Below are 15626 nucleotides of genomic sequence, written 5' to 3'. Positions count from 1 at the left end.
GCCTGGACATTTTAATTGCCTCTGTTATACAAAGCCTGCTCCGTGTGTGTGTATTGTCAGAAAGTGCTACAGTAGTGTTACTCAAATGTTTTTGAGGCCCCAGGGTTTCCCTATACAAGTACTAGTGGAAGTATAAGCTTGGAGACTGGGTTTATGTCAAAGATCATATTTTCTTCCCATACATATACATCTCTGAGAATTAACGTTTGTAAATGTTTATTTAAAAAAAAACAACCTTAAAAACTGGGGATGTGGTAATATATTAAAATTGTATTCCACAAAACAAAATGTTTTTCCCCTAAGTTTCCAGACTTCTCATATGCCACATTTTTCAACCTTAGCATTCGCAATTTGCTTTTCACTTTCTGAATGTTACTTCTGGTAAGACATGGCATTTTGTCCTTGAGAAGTGAGTGCAAGTTACTATATTTTCCTTCTCAGCCATCTCATGAGACAGGCAGTAAAATGCCAAGAATAATGTAAACTATACAGGGAAATATCATGACGTACTACACCTAGAAATATCTCAGCTTAATAGGTGTTGTACCATTAAAGGTGAATTTTATGGAGGTAGAGAGATATAAATCTGTCATGTAGACAAAGATTTACAATAATACCCACTTCAGTGGATGATTTTCATCACAGTTAGGACCATCAGGCAACTTGCATGTTTTCTTAAGTCCTTTAAAGTTATGAAGGCCTTCACATATTAATCCAAGGTTGGTACCATGGCCTTCCTGGAGCTGATGCTGATGAGGTATTTTGTCACTCTTCCTTTCCATTATTACTGATGTGATTTCAGTTGGTGGGATGGTATTTTAGTTAAATAAAATTGATTTAAAACTCTGGTCAGACAACTTAATTTAATAATAATTTTCTACAAACAATGCATTTTTATTTTTGCTACAGTATCAATATATGTTTTTATAACTCATATCTAGACATCGACTTCATTTTCAAAAATATACACAATATGTCACTATGAAACATATTGTATTTTGTATTTTTACACTGATTTCACAGATGTAACAGAAAATTGAGTGATAATTTTGTTAACTCTTAATGCGAAGTCACTGAAAAGCAAACCATCTTATTCAGTAAGCTACTGACAAATTTGGAAAAACCACTGCATTAATAAAAGAACAATTAAAAACAATAGCTCCAGACTTACTGTTAATGAAGTAAAATATTATTTTAACAAAGTACATATATCACTTTTTAGCTCTTTTGATTACAAATTTGAATTTTAACTAAAAATGCTAGATAAACATAAGATTACATTTAAAACCCATACTCCACTCATCTCACTTTATGTACCTGGATACTATAAAAGACATGAATAAGAATATATTATAACATATTTCTATAATATTTATTAAATATGTATGTTTAAATATTTTAAGTGAGTTTGCCAGGTCATTTTCTACCTTGGAGCTCTAACTTCATAAGTTTCCAAATGCTGCTTTTAGATAATATCCAAAAGTTTAAGGTAAAACTACATAGAGACATTTGACATGCTTATGTGTACTGCAGAATATATAAGTGGTAGAAATGAAATAGTGAAACGACAGTTTTAGGCACAGCTGCTGTCACTGGGACTGGATGCCCACAATAGGGCATAAGCCTTACCAGGACCCAGGGTTCTCAAGGTTGCTGGTAGACTGGTATTTTCCCAAGGGCAAGAACATGAGTGACTCTCTTCCTATCAAAAAAAAATAGGGCTTAACCGGTTTGGCTCAGTGGATAGAGCATTGGCCTGCAGGCTGAAGTGTCCTGGGTTCAATTCCGATCAAGGACACGTACCTTGGTTGCAGGCTCCTGGCCCTGGTAGGGAGCATGCAGGAGGTAACCAATCGATGTGTCTCACTCACATCGATGTTTCTCTCGGTCTCTCCTTCTCCCTTCCACTTTCTCTAAAACTCAATGGAAAAAATATCCTCGGGTGCGGATTTAAAAACAAACAAACAAACAAAAACATAGGTATGAGCCTAGACTAAAATGAAGTAAAGCCAAAACTCTGCAGAAAGAAATGTCCTCAGATTAGTTTCATTTCCCTCCACTAAAGTGACAATGCATATATAGTCCAGTTTCCTAGCAAATACGGGCATGAGTCCTAAGAGAATATGATGTAAAAAGATCGATCTGCATTGGTCTTCAATGGGACATTGACCAGGAGAAGAGCTGCAGGAGGATGTAAACCAAGGACCACCTCCCTCTTCAGCCCGGACCCAAGACATGGGGAGGAAGAGTCAGCCCCTATATCACTCACTACCCAGGGGCATTATTTTTGTTTTTTAAACTAAATTTATTTATTATTTAGAAGATGTGATATGATGTGGATAAAACATGCTCCCTTGTGAAACATACTAAATAGCATTCTCTATAGAGGAAAGTTGGTTGAAATTTCCCAGGTATTAAACTTGTAATGCAAGCTAAGCTAATTGAGATACTCTAAAAGCTACTACCTGGTGAATGCATGACAGTCAGCATAAAGGATTCAGCATTTCCAGAGATTTTTGTAATGTGTTTTAAAATATTTAAGATCTTATTTAATTTTTAATTATTCAATTTTATTAAACCTAATTATAACTTTTTTCACAGATAATAAAATGACACATAGTTACTGAGGAAGACATGGTATTAACACATGGAATTAGCACCTTAGACTTCTACTCCTCCTGTTCAACCCAACCCATAGAGGAAAATATGTTGTTCACACTTACATCTATATTTTAGGTAGCAGACATTTAGGGATTTGGCCACAAGCATTTTGTTTCTGTCATATATAAATTTGTTTTGGGAGATTTAGGATGAATAATAATGAGCAGGGATGATATGACAAATTCTGCTTATTCCATTAGCCAGCTTAATAATTTAGATTTATATTAAAATAAACTTACTCTTCTTGTTTTATGTACACATAGTTTGTATTGTCAGCACTAATTATTTAACTTTGTACATATTCAGTTAAAGAAATAGAATAAAATATTCATGACTTATGTAGGTATAAATTTTTGTATTTAAATTGAAAGAAAAGTAGTATAAAAAGATACAGATCTGTTTAAAATCTATTCTGCTAGGACAGTGGTCAGCAAACTCATTAGTCAACAGAGCCAAATATCAACAGTTCAACGATTGAAATTTATTTTGAGAACCAAATTTTTTAAACTTAAACTATATAGGTAGGTACATTGTTATTAACTTAATTAGGGTACTCCTAAGGCTTAGGAAGAGCCACACTCAAGGGGCCAAAGAGCCACATGTGGCTGGCGAACCGCAGTTTGCCGACAACGGTGCTAGGAGAGGCAAAAAAAGAATTGCCTATTTAAATGAAGGGATACAAAATGCAGCTAGTTAAACCTTATTTTAGAGATCCACAATACTGCATTTGCACTTTAAAATTTCCTAAAAATTATGCTGAAGAATCCCTTTTTACTAAGTCTAACCCCGGACATTGATAATTCATTTAACCATAAAACTCTTTTGAAAATCTATTATCAAGACATTTTGAAGTGTTACTCTAATTAATGTTATTTAAAAGGGTGGGTTTTTTTTTTTTATAAATATGGGCTTTAAGAGGAAGTTTAATAGAGAAAACACTTGCACATATTTTAAATATATAATACACAATCCTAAATATTTTATTGAACCTATTGATTCAGTTGAAATGTTTCTCTTTTGACAGGATTCACATGTAAACCCTAACTTAATTTCTTTATAATTCCAAGAAGCAAAAACATTCACCAACATCAATAAATGAAAAATGCGTAAAGTAACCACACTGCATAAACCTTTCTTTGATCACTGTTCTTTCAAACCATCCACTTATCTAGAGCAGGAAGTAACACCACATAATTAGCAAGGCAACCAGAGTATTTTGCTTATTGTCAATAATGCCACTTCCAGTTATAATAAATGGAACACTGCTAATCACTATTCACATTTCTCCCAACCCAACATACCCACAAGATCCCATATATACATTAAGGAAGTAATGTAATCTTCTATACAACAACATTCAGAATTACAATTATCTTACTGAAATGAAATTTTGAATTTGATTTTAACCAAAGAATCTTGTTCAAACTTTAATAATTAACAGAAATCCTTAAAGCCTGACTCTCAGGGGTCCAAGGATTGTCTCCAGAGGATCTGTGCACCATCTGAGATTTTATGCAAATATATATATATATATGATATATCAACATCTAGAACTGGGTTCATCATTTTAATAGTATTAGAGTTTTAGGAAGCCAAATAAGTAAGTTACACTGTTATTCCACATATAAGTTCAGAAGCAACCAAGAGGAAAACACAGGAGTCAGGTAGATGGACACTCCCAATTTGTTACTGATAAAATTGTCTGGATAATATTCAGATTAAGAACTGCATGGAGATCAGTAGATTAGGCTTTAAGACTGTGCAAAATGTTGCTGATGAACTTGCATCCACTTAGTGTAAGAGTGGCTGAAAAAAGTTCATCTAGCAATTAAAAGAAAAGATAGGGAACTTACCTTTATTTAGCAGGGTTCTGAATGGGAAAGACGATGATGATGATGATGATGACGATGATGATGATAAAAACACTACTAGTAAAATCTCCCTTGGATACTTGCCATAATAAATCTACTCTTATTCTGGGATTCACCAACACCACAGTTGGGAAAACCTAAAACTGAGAAATTAAAATGGACCCAGATTCTTTACATACCTGGTACTCATCAGAAAAGCAAAATCAAATCCTCTTTGGAAATAAACCTGCAATCCAGTCCCCAGTACCTACAAATTAAGTACAGTTCACAATAAAAACTCAACAAATTAACGAAAAAATAAGCCACTCTGAGTGAAAATCATTGAAAAAATTAAAACCAGCTTTAGATTCTCCAGTAACTTCAGAAGATGTTAATATATGATATAGAAATTAAAATTACTTATAAAATGTTTAAGGAAAACAAATCCACTCTTTGATTTCTATGTCCAACACTTTGCCTAATAAAATTCACCACAGAATATATCATGGGATCCAGGGATTGAAAAACTATTTCCCATAAGCCAAATCTGGTTGTGTCCATTTATTTACATCTATCTATAACTACATATGACAGATTTGAATAATCATAAACAAAGATGCATGGACCTCAAAACCTAAAATACCACTATCTGGCCCTTTACAGAAAAAATAATTTACCAAACTCTGGCCTAAACAAATACTTAAAGATAGTCAAATAATAAAAAAGGAAAATAATATAGAGATCCCCACATTTATTATAAACTCCTGTTTATGATCATACTAGAGGCCCATTGCAGGAAGATTCCTGCAAGAATAGGGCTTCCTCAGGCCTATTCCTGCAAAATTAGGGCTTCCTGAGGCCAGAGCGAAGCAGAGAAGGGAGCGAAGCCCGCCGCTCCCATCTCTGCTGCCTCGCTCCCTCCCATCTCTGCTGCCTCGCTCCTTCCTGTCTCCGCCGCCTCGCCTCCTCCCCTCTCCACTGCCTCGCTCCCTCCCGTCTCTGCCACTTCGCTCCCTCCTGTGTCCGCTGCCTCAGATCCCTCCTGTGTCCACTGCCTCAGCTCCGTTCCCTTCTCCGCCGCTTCACTCCCTTCTGCAGCGGTTGGCTTCCTTCTACGCTGTCTTCAGTCTTCGCTCTGTGCCTGTTTATGCAAATTAACCGCCATCTTTGTTGGTTAATTTGCCTATCGCTCTGATTGGCTGGTGGGCATAGCAGAGGGATGGTCAATTTGCATGTTTCTCTTTTATTAGTGTAGATGCCTACAGCAAAATTACATTTTCAAAACTAGAGTAACAAAGAAAATTAAAGACTCCTAAATTTCCCTAAAATTCCTTTTGTTACATATGGGTATAGTAATTATTTTCTCCAACTCTGTGGTTGCTCTCATTGATTATTATTATAATAACTATATTAAAAATAAATTGTATTTACAAAAAAATTTAATGTACAAAAAATGTGTGTTTTTTAATTTTTACCTACTTTCAGGATAAGCAGATTAGACAAAATACACAAACAGCTATATATCTTCCCCTCTCACACTTGTATTCAATTGACTAAGCCAGCTTTTAGAAACTCTCCCCCACTTCTTTTCTTATGAAATAAGAATTACATTCTTATTTTCATTCTAATTTACATTCTAATTTTCAATGAGAACACAGCTCAGTGAGTCAAAGAATATGATATGTTCATATAATGTTATATTTTATTGCTTTTTCTTGTACATTAGTAGCAGTAAAATGTTTTTATTGATCAAAAGAAACATCTTACCAATCAGAAACAATGTATGCACCCCTATGTTCATAGCAGTGCAATTTACAATAGCTAAGATTTGGAAACAGCCCAAGCACCTAAGCAGATGAGTGGGTAAAAAAGCTGTGGTACATTTACACCATGGAATACTATGCAGCAGTAAAAAAGAAGGACCTCTTACCATTTGTAACAGCATGGATGGACCTGGAGAGTATTATGCTAAGTGAAATAAGCCAGTCCGAGGAATATAAGTATCACTTGATTACACTCATATGTGGAAGCTAATGAACAAAATAAAGTGAGGAACAAGATCCAGAAACATTGAAGCATCGAACAGACTGACAAATTTCAGAGGGAAGGCAAGGTGGGAATTGAGAGTGATTAACTGGGGAACTTATATGCATACTAGAGACCCAGTGCACGACATTCGTGCAGGGGGATGGGGGGACCCCTCAGCCTGGCCTGTGCCCTCTCACAACCCAGGACCCCTCAGGGGATGTCCAACTGCTGGTTTAGGCCCAACCCCTGCAGTTGGACATCTGGCAGTCAGACATCCCTCTCACAATCCCCTCACAATCCCGGACCACTTGCCCCTAACCACTCGCCTGCCTGCCTGCTAAGTGTGCTTCATAGGGTCTGGTCATTCCGGTTGTTCCAGTCATTCCACCTTTACAGTTGCTTAAGCTTTTTTATATATAGACTAGAGGCCTGGTGCACAAAAATTTGTGCGCTCGGGTGGGTCCCTCAGCCCGGCCTGTGCCCTCTCGAAGTCTGGGGCCCCTCGGGGGCCCCTTCCCCTGGCTGCTGGCAACAGTTTTCCTCCAGCGCCCAGAACCCAGGCCTTCACTCTTCGCCAGAAGGGGCCAGCGTGGCGGGCTTCGCTCTTCGCTTTTTGCTGGCCACTCTGGTCCCGGGGGCGGTCTTAGCGGTGAGCTCTTCGCTCACCGCGCGGGCCCCAGGGGCGTGGCTGAGGCCGACACAGCAGGCAAGAGCCTTAGCTCTTCGCTCGCCACGCTGACCTTCGCTCGCTGCTCCTGCCTGGGGCCAGCCAGCTTCACTCCATCACTTGGCGCCTACATATGCAAATTATCTGCCATCTTTGTTGGTGGCTAATTTGCATATTGCCCTGATTAGCCAATGGGAAGTGTAGCAAAGGTACAGTCAATTACCCTTTTTGTCTTTTATTAGATAGGATATGCATAGCCCAAGGATACAGACAATAGAGTGGTGAAGGTCTGGGAGGGGTGGGTGTGGAGTAGAGGGAGTCAATGGGATAACAAACAAAGGGGACAACTGTAATCCTTTCAACAATAAAGATTTTTTTAAAAGAAACATCTTAGTGGGTCAAGTTGATAGAGAATTTTCTGCTCAGAATTTTCTGCATCCTTACAGATCCTTTCTTACATGATAAGCAAAGTCTGGAATGAGTACATATATGCCAATTCCAGTTAGCAGCCATGTGTAGCCCATAGAAATTCCGTTGGCAAGAAACCTGCGTAGTCTACTTGCCAGCTGTAGGGACAGTGGACCTTGTGCTCAGGAAACTTTGCCTGCAGTTATGTGTGGGTGACTTCTTTCCTGTGGACGTCAGTCTCTTCAGGTGCAAAAGAAATGTATTGTCATTGGCCCAACCATTCATGACACGAGCACCTATGTTTGATTCTGTAAAACCAGATGACTTGCTTTAAAGTTCTGACCAAGGCCTCATTTATCCTTTTCCCTCACACTTCAGATCTTTTAGGTTTTTGTTCAATTATCCACTTCTCAGAGCCTTCCTTGACTTCTTTATATGATCAAATGTTATTCTCACCCACCATTTCACACACACTGCCACCATTCCCAGCATGCTTTATCTCCCATCATCTTGTTTTATTTTCTTCTAAGACATTTTATCCCATCAAACTTATTACATTTATTTTGTTTTTATTCCACTCCCCTCACTAGAATGTTATCACTATCCCAACAAGAACATGTTCTTGCTTGTTCACTACTGAATCCTTTGTGCCCTGATGCCTAGCATATAGTAGATAGATCTTCAATGGTAAATGAAAAGATATTAGTAAGTACAGGAATTTTTCTGACTAAAAATCACCCTTGCAAATTCATTAATTGAACCTGCAATAGGTGTTGCCAACGCCTGTACTGCCTACTGCTAACCTAATGAAAGCCAAAACCAGTTTCAGCCCTTGAATAGCATCTCTTTAGGCTGCATCTTTTTCTGTAGTGCTGGGATACCCCTCTACTGGTTTTATTTACCTTTCTACTATTTCCACGCTCTTACAGGAAGGCATAACTGAGCTATAATATTTTAAACTCTATCTTAAATAGATCCTCTTCCTCCTCTTTCAAATATAAACTTGTTTCTGAATCTGCCTGTTTTCTTCCCTTTTACTTTGATTTCTCATACAGTTATTTATTTCCCTAACATATCTTTCTATATTTTCCCTGTGGGATAGTGAAAGAAGTAAAGCAAGTGAGTTCTAGGTCTGCTACAAACATCTATTGTTTGAGCAAATCTTTTCCATCTCATCCCATCAGTGTACCAGTGGTTAACTACACAAACTCTGGAGGCAGGCTACACCAATTCCAGTTCCGGCTCTACAATTTACTAACTGTATTGCCTTGGACAAGTTCATTAACATTCCTATACCTCAACTTTCACAGCGATAAAATGAAAGTGATAAAGATATATCTGTCATGTAGGACTATCTTAAAGATTAGATGACTATTATATATAAAATACTTGGAACAACACTTGGCACACGGTAGGCATTCTACAACAGATAGCTATCCTTCTATATAATAAAATCCTAATATGCTAATTGTCCCCTCAGGCAGTTGTTCAACCAGGAGTTCGACCACTTGCTATGACATGTACTGACTTCCAGGGGGCATCAAGGAATATGGTGGGTGTCAGCGATATGCCATGACCTCTCACCAGCTACCTGGGGGTAGGGGTGATGGGGCCGGAGGTGCGGTGAGAATGTGGGGTGTCTGCCAAGCTCGCTTTCACTCCCCCTGCTACCTTCCCCTGGGAAACCAGGGCTCACATGCCGGGGAAGTCCCCCCACACTCAGGTACCAGGCACCTGTGAGGACCCCACCCCACACCCGCACAGCCCGTATCAGTGAGCTGGGCTTCAGCCACCAGGACTACAGGGGCTGGTCAGACTCCCCATGGGTTCGCGCAGGAGCCAGTCTATGAGGCCGGCCGGGATAGAGCGTGCTGCCCGTTTGGCTTCCATGTAGCACTGCTGGGTGGCCCAGAGGCCCACACTATACCCTGGCCCACGGCATCCAGCTGTGCTCACCACATTTCTGTGTGGGGACTCGGGCACTATGACTCAGGCAGAGGGGGGATGCACTAGGGCCCAGGAGCCCAGGTGCTGCCCAGGCCCAGAAGTCAGCTGGGACCTGCCCTCCCATGCCAGACACTCGCACTTCAATCACTGTCTAGGCCAGCCGTGGGCAAACTACAGCCCGTGGGCCGGATCCGGCCCGTTTGAAATGAATAAAACTAAAAAAAATAAAAGACCGTACCCTTTTATGTAATGATGTTTACTTTGAATTTATATTAGTTCACACAAACACTCCATCCATGCTTTTATTCCAGCCCTCCGGGCCAGTTTAAGAACCCATTGTGGCCCTCGAGTCAAAAAGTTTGCCCACCCCTGGTCTAGGCCTAGGGACCGCACCTGTGCACAAATTTTGTGCACCAGGCCTCTAGTTTTTATTATAATCTCAGTAGGAGGTATTTATCAGACAAACATCTTACCAAGGCTTGGGCTCAATCTAATATGATTCCACAATGCTCCCATTTGATCTCTCTCATCACTGGTTCTCAAAGTGTACTCCCTTGGTCAACTAGCAGCTTCACCTGGAATTTGTTAGAAATGCAAGACCACAGGCCCCAACCCATACCTGCTGGTCAGAAACTCTGGGGTGGAGCCAATCAATCTGTTTTAAGTAGCCCTCCATGTGCTACTAGAGCACCCTCAAGTTTTTTAAACCACTGCCTGAGATTCCTAATTCGCTCAAGTTTCTGACTATGTTCTCTGTGAAAAGGCAGTGACCTTGTAAATTTATCACATTGAAAATTATGTAATTTTTTCTCTTATGCTTATCTTCTTGATCTTTTACTTTCAAACCTGTTCAAATTCTCTGAAACTACTTGGTATGGTGGTTACAACCTTCTGAAAGGTAGTTTCCCCAATACTCATTCTGACTCCTGGGTCCTGCTTTAGGGATTGTGCTTTCATTGGTTTCAACGTGTTGCCTTGGCCACCAGGATTTAAAGAGAGTTTCCAGTGCTTAGTCAGGTGGACACCACTCATCTATATACCTGTTTGGGCACACGTGTGTTCCAAATTTCCTTTTTCTAAATCTTAATATGAGAATACTGTTTCCCAGATTAAAATTATATAGATCACTGATAAAAACAAAAATTGTAAATTCCTTCCCAATACCAATAAATCAGAATTTCCAAGAAAGCCCCAGGAAGAGTTTTGTTGTTGTTGTTGTGTTGTTTTGAACAGGCACCCCAGGTGATTCTTCTCATTATGGAAATACAGGGAAGACTGATACATCTAAAATAGGTAAATATGTATGATTCTTTCTACTTTGCATTGAGTGACAAGAATATTGTCTAGAACAGCACATGAAACTGGAATTATACCTCTTAGCTTTCATATCTTTTTATCTTTTTACCCATTAAGTATAATGTTACAAACAAAACAGTTATTCTATTTAGATTACCAAGGGGAAAAAGTGATTTAGAATTAATTTTTAGGAAGAAAATAAAATTTCAGGGCATTTTCAGAAAGAATGAATCTAAATTCCTTGCTGAGCTTGAAACATTACTTGCTTGCTCAGTTAAGAAGAATGACCAAGTTCACTCTCCCATGCATAAAAACTTCCACTACTACTTTGAAAAAATATTTTAAATTAAAATGAGTGTTTAAGTGAAATAAACTTCATTTAAATATTATAACTTTACTGGTTATATAATAAATACTAATTCATTATTACAAAGCTAGCATTTGTGAGGTTAAGTAATTATTTGGCAAAAAAAGGTTACAAAATCCAAATTAAAACACCAATTTGTTAAAATTACCATAAAGCTTTCACAGTGTCTCTTAGAAATTAATGAGACAGAACTCTGTGAAGTAGTGAAATTAAAGGGTAACTTTATGTATTTGTGATGTAATAAGTGTGCTTTTATCAATTAAATGCACAGCTTTTAGTACTTAGCTTATAATCCCTTGCTAAGTGCCAAAAAGTACATTCATTAGGTTGTGTGATTTAATTTATTATCATAAAATTTATTCTGCTTTAATGATGCTTAAAATAGCTGAATTCATGAAAAGTCCAAAGCATAAATTACATAGATAGGATATTTTTAACCAAAGGAGAAGCAATACAGCTTAGCACCTTTTAATACTGGGCTGAAGGGCCCCTGGACTCATTATGAAATCTACCCTGCTTACCTTTGTACCCTTTCTATCCCCAGCTTGTTCCCACCAAAACGCCTGAGCCTTCTCCACCATCTTCCCACCTGATTTCCCAACTATAGCCCACTCTCCCATCCAAAGATGTGTCTTCTGTGTCTTACTCTCCCGTGTCTCTCTTTTCTCTCTCTCTCTCTCTCTCTCTCTCTCTCTCTCTCTCTCTCTGTTTCTCTCTCTCTCTCTCTCTCTCTCTCTCTCTCTCTCTCTCTCTCTCGGTGACAGTTATTAAAAAGAAAAACCACAGGCCCAAAATGGTGTCACAGGTACCAAAGCCCAGGACACCAAACCTAGATTTAATATCTGATCTAATTGCATTTTCAACCTCTCCCAGAAACATAATCTTAATCAACCACTCTGGAATTTTCTAGCCAAGCACCAGTAAGGTCATCTGTCACTCTGATCACATCCACTTACCCCACAGAAAGAAGCAATCCGCATAACAAAAAAACACTTTAGGTTCTCTTCACCCAAAGAAAAGATGTCCCAGACACTTGAAGTACCCTTCTAGTTGCTAGATGGGCTGCAGCCATTCATGAATCACTGAATAAAGCCAATTAGATTTACTCGATTAAATTTTTTCAACGCAGCTAACCTAACTAGACAGCTGTAACTAAATCCAATGTATTTGCTAAAGCAATGTTTCTCACACTCTAATATGTATATGAATCACCTGGGGATCTTGTCAAAATGAAAATTCTTATTTAATAAGTGGGGTGGGGCCTGTGATCTTGTGGTTCTATCATGCTCATAGAGATGCTGGGATCCTGCTAGGATCCTGCAGAAAGAAACTGAAAGAGCTTTTTTCCAAGTTAGAGCAGTGTCTAGGTCTTCCATAAGTCATAGTCATGTGTTTAGAGAGTTGCTTCTACAGACACTGCCCTAAGCCAAAGGAGCAAAGCAAACAGTGGAGAGAGCAAATAAAATGATGGTTAGGTGAGAAACTAATTGGAAGAGTAGGGTTATCAGTAGGATGTCCTCTGCATCCCCTCCTGTTACTGGTGGAAGTGGAGCTCTTGGGGCTCTGCAGAAACAAGAATTTCCAGAGACCACCCCACAAGGGAGGATAAGGTATCATGAAAAGCTGTATTGATGATATAACATTAAGGGAGTTTCTTTCCTTTCCAAGGTCCCATCTCCCTTTTTTTCTACCATGGAAAAAGTCCCAGCTTGTCTTCAATAGAGCTAGAATCAACATCACTATCCAGAGTCTTCACTCCATATTAAAGCATAGTCTAGTCCAGTCTGGCATCTGGCTAGCTTGGCTTGTGTTCCCAGATGCAGTCCATTGTGTGTGGGGTCTGCTTGGCCATGAGCAATATTGCTTCTTGGGCCATATGGCAGGCTAGTGTGCATGCATCATGGAGCAAGTGAGTGCACGGAAGCAGGATCAAAGCAAGAGGAACAAGAGAGAGAAAGTTTCTTAGTCTGGTGATTTTAACTAGGAGTTTAACCAATGAATCCTTCAGGACTTCATGCACTTGCAGTGGCTCTACCATCCGAGCCAATCCATGGTTTCCAAGGTTAGACTGATAGGCAACATCTTCCCTACATCATCCTGACTTCACTGGCATGTGCCCATCTTCCCCTTTGTTGGAAATCTTCCCCCAGTGATCTGCAGGGAATGGACTAGTAGTTCCCTGTGAGGAATGTGAAACTGCAGCTTTCTGGTGAAGCTGCCCAGATGACCATGCTTATAATGTCTAGCCTCATCCTTGCTCTCTTCCTATTATTAATATTAACTAGCTAGTTGCAACAGTAAGAGTAGGACACACAAATCAATGAATTCATTGTTTTCATTCTAAATCAGAAAGAAGAAGAAGAAGAAGAAGAAGAAGAAGAAGAAGAAGAAGAAAAGAAGAAGAAGAAGAAGAAGAAGAAGAGGAGGAGGAGGAGGAGGAGGAGGAGGAGGAGGAGGAGGAGGAGGAGGAGGAGGAGGAGGAGGAGGAGGAGGAGGAGAGGAAGCGGAGAAGTAGGAGAAGAAGAAGAAAGAGCAAGATCCAAGAAGAATAAGAGAGAAGACGAAAGACGAAGCCCCGCCATCAGACTTGCCGAGGCGGAGGCCCTCATCCCATGACTAGGCGGCGTCCTTCCGTCTCCGTCTTCCTTCCCCCACACCCGCCCCCCTTTGTCTGATGTGAGCACCTTGGGGTTTACATAAGAATTTCTTATAAAGTTCTTTTTTGCTACTAGCAATAGTGGGAGAGTTTGCCAGAGCATGTGAGTCTCTGTGTTGTCTTACTTGGCTGTCTCCAGTTTGCCAATTTCCTCTTATTGACATTGCTTCCATTTGTCATTACTTTGCACCACAAGGCTGGTGCTAAGTCATCACCAGTAATTACATGCTTCAGTAGAAACTTGGATCCTGAATGCTCAGGAGTGTGCAAAAGCTGTCATGAAAATTTAAAAGTAGAGACTCAAGCATGTGGCCTCTCGAAAGATCTACATGCAGCTTTCAACAGAAGTGAACATGCTCCAAACTGAGCAGCTTTCTCCTAAAAAAGTAAAAATTAAATGTGTCCAGGTTAGTATTTTATAGAAACACTCCCCCCCAAAGAGCCATAAATGAAATAACTTTCTGAAAGTACAGCTGCTGAAAGTACCCCACACACGAGTAAAGATAGACCTCAAATAGCATTTGCCCCCCCACTCACATGGCCACTTTTCCTCCACAGGGAAGCTGCTAACTAATATCCGCTTTATTCACTTACTTGAGTTAGCAGTTTGCTGCTTTACAGGCAGGTCTGTTGAACATATTGAGATATTTCTGAGAGAAAATGATATCTGAGTAACATTTCTTACAGACATTACTTACAGTGCTCTTCAAATGAGCTCAATTTTAAGCATGGTGTGTTTTGTTGCTCAAAGCAGAATCTGGAAGTAAGTCAAGATTTCACTAATGCATACAGAGGTATGCAATTTAAAACTCTGACATTTTCTGAAATGTGTAAGGATTCAAGTCAAATTTAGTTCATTCTAAATCACTCTGTCTAACTTTAGGAAAAATCAAGTAGAGGAAGAATCCTTTAACGCCATGAAAAAGAAAGAGTCTTTGCTGTATCTACGTGAAGACATATATAGCGAAAATGAAAGGAGAGAAGAAAGGGGGAAAGGCTAAATGAGAAAAATGAATCTAACTAAAATAAAACTTCAGTAAATTAAAATGTTGGGCACTAAACATTATTACTAGACGGTAGCTGATTCTAACTAAATAGCTCTACACGTCTACTCTTTATTTTAACTCCCTACTTCATTTTATAAATGGAATGCATTATTGTTATAATTTATTAATTTTAAAGAAACAGGAGAGAGAGATCAATTTCACTTATTAATGTATTCATTGGTTGATTCTTGTATGTGCCCTGACCAATGATCTAACCCACAAGCTTAGCATATCAAGATAACGCTCTAACCAACTGAGCTACCTGGCCAAGGCCTGGAATACATTATTTTAATGTATGTCAACAAATGAAAATTCAGTTCTGTTTCCACAAAAACAGAAGTAGTAAATCTAGTTATAAGATGCAAAATTAGGCGTGGTGAGATATAGAATCCGATATAATAAAAGCTCAGCAACCATAATGGCAGAACGACCAGAATGACCACTCGACCAGTCACTATAAGATGCACTGACCACCTCTCGATCCCTTTCCCTGGCCAGCAGGCTCTGATTGCTGAAAGCGAATGGGGAACTGGGGTGGGTGGCAGTGGGGGGCAGGACTGGAGACAGGGCAGAATGGCCAACCTCTTGGTCCCTCCCCCCATCCCACCGGCTCCAATCGCCAATGGCAAACGGGAACTGGGGTGGGTGGCGGGGTTTCGGGCAGCACCAGGCCAAGGCTCCCACCCTGCCAGTCACCCCA

At 39.6% G+C, this 15626-nt stretch overlaps 1 long non-coding RNA gene across 1 annotated transcript in view; it reads right to left on the bottom strand.

Annotated features, from left to right (window-relative positions):
- Positions 1–4774, bottom strand: part of LOC118675411 — a 76762-nt gene extending 71988 nt beyond the window's left edge. The window contains exon 1 of the long non-coding RNA XR_004973897.1: positions 4712–4774. This is a non-coding gene — a long non-coding RNA (uncharacterized LOC118675411). The remainder of the gene's footprint in view (positions 1–4711) is intronic.
- Positions 4775–15626: the final 10852 nt, after the last annotated feature.

This window comes from Myotis myotis, unplaced genomic scaffold (genome assembly GCF_014108235.1).
Source record: "Myotis myotis isolate mMyoMyo1 unplaced genomic scaffold, mMyoMyo1.p scaffold_m19_p_2, whole genome shotgun sequence".
NCBI classification, from domain to species: Eukaryota; Metazoa; Chordata; class Mammalia; order Chiroptera; family Vespertilionidae; genus Myotis; species Myotis myotis.
The sequence above is the reverse complement of the archived record's forward strand: the minus strand, read 5'-3'. Positions and strand labels throughout refer to the sequence as shown.